Source organism: Myotis nattereri (assembly GCF_964212035.1).
Source record: "Myotis nattereri genome assembly, chromosome: 11".
Lineage (NCBI taxonomy): Eukaryota > Metazoa > Chordata > Mammalia > Chiroptera > Vespertilionidae > Myotis > Myotis nattereri.
The window spans coordinates 48,278,188-48,286,791 of record NC_138086.1 but is presented as its reverse complement, the minus strand read 5'-3'; the positions used below and the strand labels follow the sequence as shown (position 1 = coordinate 48,286,791).

Below are 8,604 nucleotides of genomic sequence, written 5' to 3'. Positions count from 1 at the left end.
ACCTCTGCTTAAGAAGGCTATGTCCTTCCCTCCTTTACTTCACAATTTAGTTTTGCTTATTTTGGTGGTGTTTGGTTGCACAAGGCTAAAATGCTTTTGATCACTTTGAGAACCAAGAAAACCAATGATTGAAAACTATGACAGGATCTTAGATTGGTCTGTCCATTTTAGGTTCTTGGTCAGTGGGACCCTCTAAGGACCTTCTTATTTCCTTCTATGCCTCCTGGAACATTGATCAGAAGATGAGTCTGAGTATCATTTCATCTAACTCTTTTAACTAATACCTGGCTAAAACTGGAATGTCCAGCCCAGTATATTTAAAAATCACCCACAAAAAGAGGTTCTACAGGTCTTCACAAAACCTGGCATTTCCACAAGGATGTCTGATCTTTATAATCCAAGCAGTCAGCATTGAAGTTAAGCTTCTAAGAGGCAATTTGGTCCTTATAATCCAAGAAATCAGTGGTTAAGTTAAAACCTAAGCTTGAAGATCTATATCCCTGGGTGAAAAGAGAAGCTGGGAACTGATTGAGATGGCTGGTGATTGCATTGGTACCCATAAGGCTGAGTGTGGCCACTGGTCTCGGAAGCTGGTGATACATAGGGGTCAAATAAGATCCATAGTCCATGCCCCCAAAGTAGGAAGTTGAACCAGCATATCCTTGACTATAACCTGAAACCTGAGTATACTAGTAGGTCATGGGATAGGACCTCTGCATGCAGGAAGAGGAGGTGGACAAGGGATCTGACAGTGGGGAGATAAAGGCTGGGCTCCAGATAGACACAGGAGCACTGCTGCTGGAAATGGCCAGCACTGCAGTGCTAGAGGGGGGAGTGAATTGGCTATTTGTTCCACTCTCTGAACTCACTTCCTGAGCTGGAGGTATCTTTTTTTTTGCACCTCACTTTGTTTTGACCTCCATTCTGTTGTTGTTGCTGCTGATAGTGGCACTTAGCTCTTTTTTTAAAATTTATTTTCCCTTTATTGATTAAGATATTACAAATGTGACCTTATCCCCCCAATCCTGCCCTCACCCTCACATCCCTGTTGTCCACATCCATTGCTTATGCTTATATGCATGCATACAAGTCCTTTGGTTGATCTCTCCCCCTCACCCACACCCTCCCCTACCTTCCCTCTGAGTTTTGAACATCTGACCTATGCTTCTCTGTCTCTACATCTGCTTTTGTTCATCAGTTTATGTTGTTCATTATAATCCACAAATGAGTGAGAGCATGTGATATTTATCTTTCTTTGACTTATTTCACTTAACGTAATGCTCTCCAGCTCCATCCATGCTGTTGCAAATGGTAGGAGTTCCTTCCTTTTTACAGCAGCATAGTATTCCATTGTGTAGCTGTACCACATTTTTTTAAATCCATTCATCTGCTGATGGGCACTTTGGCTGATTCCAAATTTTAGCTATTGTAAATTGTGCTGCTATGAACATAGGGATGCATATATCCTTTCTGATTGGTGTTTCTGTTTCTTGGGATATATTCCAAGAAGTGGGACCACTGGGTCAAATGGAAGTTCCATTTTTAGTTTTTTGAGGAAACTTCATACTGTTCTCCACAGTGGCTGCACCAGTTTGCATTCCCACCAGCAGTGAACAAGGGTTTTTTTTCTCTGCATCCTCGCCAGCATTTGTCATTTGTAGATTTGTTGATGGTAGACATTCTGACAGGTGTGAGATGGTACCTCATTGTCATTTTGATTTGCATCTCTCGGATGATTAGTGACTTTGAGCATGTTTTCCTATGTCTCTCAGCCTTATGTATGTCCTCTTTCAAAAAGTGTCTATTTAGGTCCATTGCCCATTTTTTGATTGGGTTGTTTATCTTACTTTTGTTAAGTTGTATGAGTTCCCTGTAAATGCTGGAAATTAAATCTTTATCAGAGATATCATTGGCAAATATGTTCTCCCATGCAGTGGGTTTTCTTGTTGTTTTGTTGATGGCTTCTTTTGCTGTGCAGAAGCTTTTTATTTTGATATAGTCCCATTTATTTATTTTCCCTTTAGTTTCCATTGCCCTAGGAGCTGTGTCAGTGAAGAAATTCCTTTGGCATATATCTGAGATTTTGCTACTTGTGGATTCCTCTAATATTTTTATGGTTTCCCGTCTTACGTTTAAGTCCTTTATCCATTTTGAGTTTATTTTTGTGTATGGTGTAAGTTGGTGGTCTAGTTTCATTTTTTTGCATGTTTCTGACCAAATTTCCCAGCACCATTTATTGAAGAAACTGTCTTGACTCCATTGTATGTTCTTGCCTCCTTTGTCAAATATTAATTGAGCATAGTGGTTTGGGTCAGCTTCTGGGTTCTCTATTCTATTCCATTGGTCTATATGTCTGTTCTTGTGCCAGTACCAGGCAGTTTTGAGAACAGTGGCTTTGTAATACAGCTTGATATCTGGTATTGAGATCCCTCCTACTTTGTTCTTCTTTCTCAGATTCGCAGCAGCTATTCGGGTTTTTTTTTATTTTTTTTTTGGAGAGTTCTTTCTAGACTATGAAATATGCCATTGGTATTTTAATTGGGAGTGCATTGAATCTATAGATTGCTTTGGGTAGTATGGACATTTTGATGATGTTGATTCTACCAATCCATGAACATGGTATGTTCTTCCATCTCTTTATGTCTTCCTCTATCTCTATTTCCAATGTCCTGTAGTTTTCTGGGTAAAGGTCTTTTATCTCCTTAGTTAAGTTTATTCCTAGGTATCTTAATTTTTTTGGTGCAATGGTAAATAGGATTTTTTTAAAAAATTTCTCTTTCTGTAAGTTCACTATTGGTGTATAAAAATGCCATAGATTTCTTGGCGTTAATTTTGTATCCTGCTACATTGCCAAATTCATTTATTACATCTAATAATTTTTTGATGAAGTCTTTAGGGTTTTCTAAGTACAGTATAATGTCATCTGTGAATAATGACAATTTTACTTCTTCTTTTCCAATTTGGATGCCTTTTATTTCTTCTTCTTGTCTGATTGCTTTGGCTAGCACTTCCAGTACTATGTCGAACAGGAGTGGTGAAAGTGGGCATCCCTGTCTTGCTCCTGTTCATAAGAGAAATGGTTTTAGTTTTTGCCCATTGAGTATGATGTTGGCTGTAGGTATGTCATATAAGGCTTTTATTATGTTGAGGTATGATCCCTCTATTCCCACTTTGCTGAGCGTTTTTATCAGAAAAGGGTGTTGGACTTTGTCAAATGCCTTTTCTGCATCAATTGATATGATTATGTGATTTTTGCCTCTCAATTTGTTTACGTGATGTATCACGTTTATTGATTTGCGGATATTGTACCAGCCTTGGATTCCTGGAATAAATCCCACTTGGTCATGGTGTATGATCTTTCTAATGTAATGCTGGATCCGGTTTGCTAGAATTTTGTTGAGGATTTTAGCATCTATGTTCATCAGGAATATTGGCCTGTAGTTCTCTTTCTTTGTGGTGTCTTTTCTGGTTTGGGATTAGGGTAATGCTGGCTTCCTAGAAAGAGCTTGGAAGTGTGCTTTCCTCTTGAATTTTTTGGAATAGTCTCAGAAGGATTGGTTTTAGTTCTTTTTTGAATGTTTGGTAAAACTCCCCTGTGAAGTCATCTGGTCCAGGGCTTTTGTTTGCTGGAAGCTTTTTTATTACTGTTTCAATTTCATCAGTAGTTATTGGCCTATTCAGGTTTTTTGATTCGTCCTCATTGAGTTTTGGAAGCTTATATTTTTCTGGGAATGTGTCCATTTCATCAAGGTTGTCCAGTTTGTTGGAGTAGAGTTGTTCGTAGTATTTTTTGACAATCCTTTGTATATCAGTAAGGTCTGTTGTTACTTCACTTCTTTCATTTCTGATTTTGTTTATTTGGGTCCTTTCTCTTTGTTTCTTGGTGAGCCTGGTGAGAGGTTCATCAATCTTTTTGATCCTTTCAAAGAACCAGCTCTTGGTTTCATTGATCTTTTGTATTGTTTTTTTTTTTTTTTTTTGTCTCTATGTCATTTATTTCTGCTCTGATCTTTATTATTTCCTTCCTTCTGGATACTGTGGGCTTTTCTTGTTGCTCTCTTTCTAACTCTTGGAGTTTTAGGGTTAGATCATTTATTACCAGTTTTTCTTGTTTTTTGAGGTAGGCCTGTAGAGCTATGAACTTCCCTCTCAGGACTGCTTTCATTGTGTCCCATAGATTTTAGATTGTTGTGTTTTCATTGTCATTTGTTTCCAGGATGCTTTTTATTTCTTCTTTGATCTCTCTGGTAACCCAGTCATTGTTTAATGGCATGCTATTTAGCCTCCAAGTGTTTGATTTTTTTTCAATGTTTTTATTGTAGTTGATTTCTAGTTTTATGCCATTGTGATCTGAGAAGATGCTTGTTATGATTTCTATTCTCTTGAATTTGAAGAGACTTTGCCTGTGTCCTAATATATGGTCTATCTTTGAAAATGTTCCATGTGCACTGGAGAAGAATGTATATTCTATAACTTTAGGGTGAAATATTCTGATGATGTCAATTAAGTCCATCTGATCTAGTGAGTCATTTAGGATTCCTGTTTCTTTGCTGATTTTTTGTTTAGAGGATTTATCCAGTGGTGTCGGTGGGGTATTAAAGTCCCCTACTATGACTGTATTGCTATTGATCTCTCCCTTGATATCATCCAGAAGTTGTTTTATATATTTGGGTGCTCCTTTATTGGGTGCATATATGTTTACCAGAGTTATATCTTCTTGTTGAATTGCTCCATTTAGTATTATTATGTAGTGGCCTTCCTTATCTCTTGTTATGGCCTTTACTTTGAGGTCTATTTTGTCAGATATAAGTATTGCAACCCTAGCTTTTTTCTCATTTCCATTTGCCTGAAAAATTTTTTTCCATCCCTTCACTCTCAGTCTGTGTGAATCCTTTGTTCTGAAGTGGGTCTATTGCAGACAGCAAATATATGGGTCATGTTTTCTTACCCATTCGGCTACCCTGTGTCTTTCAATTGGAGCATTTAATCCATTTACATTTAATGTTATTATTGAAAAGTACTTGTTTGTGGTCATTTTTATTCTTAATGTTTGTGTTTCTTCTTGTCTTTCTGTTTCTTCTTTTCACAGCAGTCCCTTTAGCATTTCTTGCATTGCTGGCTTGGTGGTAATAAACTCTCTTAGCCCTTTTGTGTCTGTGAAGCTCCTCATTCCACCTTCAATTTTGAATGACAGCCTTGCTGGGTATAGTATTCTTGGATTCATTTCCTTGCTTTGCATCACTTTTTTCATTCCATTCCCTTCTTGTCTGGTGTGTTTCTGTTGAGAAGTCAGCTGATATTCTAATAGGAGATCCCTTGTAGGTAACTTTCTGTCTCTATTTGGCAGCCTTTAAGATTCTTACTTTGTTGTTGGTGTTTGCCAAATTAATTTTGATGTGTCTTGGTGTTGGTCTTTTGGGGTTCATCTTGTTTGGCAGTCTATGTGCTTCTTGGACTTGTGTAGTTTTTTTCTTGCCAGTATCAGGGAAGTTTTCTGTCATTATTTCTTCAAACAGATTTTCTATTCCTTGCTTCTCCTCCTCTCCTTCTGGCACCCCTATTAAGCGAATGTTCTTTCGTCTTGCATTGTCCCAAAGGTCCCTTAGGCTCTCCTCTTGCTTTTTAAGTTTTTTTTCCAGTTGCTCCTGTGTTTGTGTGTTTTTTCCTACCTTGTCTTCTAATTCACTGATGCGGTCCTCAGCCTCTTCTAGTCTGCTGTTTAAGCCTTCCATTGTGTTCTTTATTGTAGCTATGTCATTCTTCATTTCCTCTTGGTTCCTTTTCATGTTGGTGACATTCTCATTCAGCTCCTTATAATTCTCATTGAGTTGTGTGTATTTGTCATCCAGCCATTTGAGCATCCTTATAACCATTACTCTGAATTCTTTCTCTGGTAAGTTAGTAGCCTCAATTTCATTTAACTCCCTTTCTGGTGATTCCTCTTTTTCTTTCTTTTGTGGATTGCTTTTTTATCTTCCCATGTTTTGCTGTAATGTTTTAACTGTAGCCCCGATTGCTTTGCTACCCAGTTTCTTTTGGGTATGGTGCTATTGGTGTGACCTTTCAGGTCTCCTGGGCTTGGTAGTCTAGTGTAGCTCCCTACTTTAGCTATTTTGGTTCTCTTGATGTAGGCCTGTGAGTTGGAAAGGTGCAAATGAGGTGTCTAGAAGTCAGCAGCCGTGGAGGGGGTGTCCCAATTTTTTCTGTCTTGTGCCCCTGGTTAAAATCACGTGTGCCCAGCGGGGACTCACAGTGGCCCCCAGGAACCGTCTATTGGGGTGGTGGGGCTCAGGAGGCCTGCGTTCTGGAAAGGCGTGACTGTGGTGTCCAGAGTTCTGTAGTTGTGGGGTGGGCAGACTCAGCTTTTGCTGCTGCCTCCATGGTTGGATACACGCAATCCCAGCGGCAGTTCACAGGGGCACCTGTGTGTGTTTTCCAGCAGGGTGTACTGACACACTCTGAAGGGCCCTGGAAGTGAAGCCACAGGATTGCAGTGTCTGTGGGCAGGTATCCCAGAAGAGGGAATTCAGCGTTTCTACAGCCCAGCAGTGCACCCCTGTTTAAGTGCGTGATCAGCGGGGCTCGCAGCGGGGCCCCAGGGCTGCCTGTGGAGCGGTGGTCTTGCTGGAAAAGCATGCAACTGTAGTGTCCAGAGTTCTGCAGCTGTGGGGTGGGAAAACTCAGTTTTTGCTGATGCACCTGTGGTGGATAGGCTCATGTTCCTGGTGGTGGCACATAGGAGCACCTGCAGTGAGTTTGCTAGCACAGGCACACTGCAGCACTCTGAAGGGCCCTGGCACGCTTAATTGAGGTGTCTTTGGGCAGGTATCCAGGATGGGTGAATTCAGAATTTCTACTGCCCAGGGGAGTGCGTCCCTATTTGTCCAAGATCGGACCTAGCGGAGCCTCCCTGCGGCTTCCCAAAGTGCCCTGTGGATAGATTGGCTCAGGGGGAATGAGCAACCGTGGCAGTGCCTTTGCCAGGTGCTGAGCTCTGAGGCACCCTGAGGAACCCTGGTGCTGAAGGGCCCTGGCACTTAAGTTGCGCAGTTGGGTGTGTGTGGGCAGTTATTCAGGCAGAGGGAATTCAGAATTTCGACTGGGGGGCAGTTCGCCTGTGTCTGTACAAAAATCACACCCAGCTGGGGCCCACAGTGACTCCCAAGAGAAATCTATGGAGTGGTGTGCTTCGGTGACCTGCGTGCTGGAGACACGCAAATGCGATGTTGGAGGCCTGCCGCTGGGGAGGGGAGTTGCACTTACTGCAGTGTTCCTTTGGTGGTGGAGATCCCAGGGTCTGCAAGTCTTCTGGTGTTGCTGCAGGATTTTGGCTGGAGTGGCTGCCGGGTTGAGGGCAGTGTCCCAGGCCTGTCTGGGTGGTGGTGTTGATGAGTTCCTAGAAGAGGCCAGCCTCCCCTTCAAGATGGCATGGGATCTGTGCCCCCGAGTCCCACAGTCCTGGTAGTTCCCGCAGTGATGGTAGTCTCTCCCTGTCCCAGAGAGCCTGGTCTGCCAGCCTCTGCTGCTCCTGCAGGATTTAACTGTCCCTCATTCACTCACACACACACCACACACATCCACACACTCTCTTTTCATCCCCTCACTCACTTCCTATCCTTCACCTCCATCCTGCCAGCAGCCATCTTTTTTTTTTTTTTTTTTTTTTGGCACTTAGCTCTTTGATTCTTAAACCACTACCTGCACCCTGGACTCAGGCAAGTTGATTTTCAGTGCCACCTCCTCCCACATGAAGATATCTGGGTAGCAGGTCTTAGCAAACAGTGCTTCCAGCACATCTAGCTGAGCCCGGGTGCACGTTGTCATCTCCGGGCACTGTTTCTGGGGGGTGGCTAAAGGACAAGAAGCCCAGGGCCCCGGGTAGCCCACCAAGGGGTGCAGCAAATCCATGCCCAAAGTGGTCAGACTCAGTCCATTGACTGGGTAAGGTGGTTGCTTAAGATAAGACACCATGCTAAGGTTGTTAGGAGGCACAAAGTCAGCCCAAATCAGGGGGACCCAGCCAGAAGGTCCTGCTTCGACTGGGATGGACAGATTCAGGGTCCTTGGTGGGTAGGTTTGAAGTGGTGGAATTTACAGCTGCATGGGAGGTTAGAAAAAAAAATAAAATTATCCTTCAAAATTCCAAATAGCCAGCCAGCAAAGTAGATATGATGAGGGCTGCTCTAGGATTTTTATTTTTTATTTATTTATTTTTTATATATATTTTATTGATTTTTAACAGAGAGGAAGGGAGAGAGATAGAGAGTTAGAAACATCGATGAGAGAGAAACATCGATCAGCCGCCTCCTGCACATCTCCTACTGGGGATGTGCCCGCAACCCAGGTACATGCCCTTGACTGGAATCGAACCTGGGACCTTTCAGTCCGCAGGCTGACGCTCTATCCACTGAGCCAAACCGGTTTCGGCGGATTTTTATTTTTAATAACAGTGGAGGCTGAGTTGGAGCTGAGGTCAGTTCTGCTCTCAAGGAGATTTGCTCTGAAATATTAAACGTTATGCTCATTCGCCATGATTATAAGTCTCTGGACACTAGAAAATGGTAAGCTTATTTTTTTCTGGGAAAATGGTTCCACTCTGAGGAG

The 8,604-nt window shown here is 42.1% G+C and overlaps 1 pseudogene across 1 annotated transcript; it reads right to left on the bottom strand.

Moving 5' to 3' along the window:
* Positions 1-353: 353 nt before the first annotated feature.
* Positions 354-7,971, bottom strand: LOC308527474 (homeobox protein OTX2-like; annotated as a pseudogene). Its single transcript has 2 exons — positions 7,623-7,971; positions 354-939 (listed from the first exon to the last, which is right to left on the bottom strand). The product of its transcript is annotated as a homeobox protein OTX2-like (transcript).
* Positions 7,972-8,604: the final 633 nt, after the last annotated feature.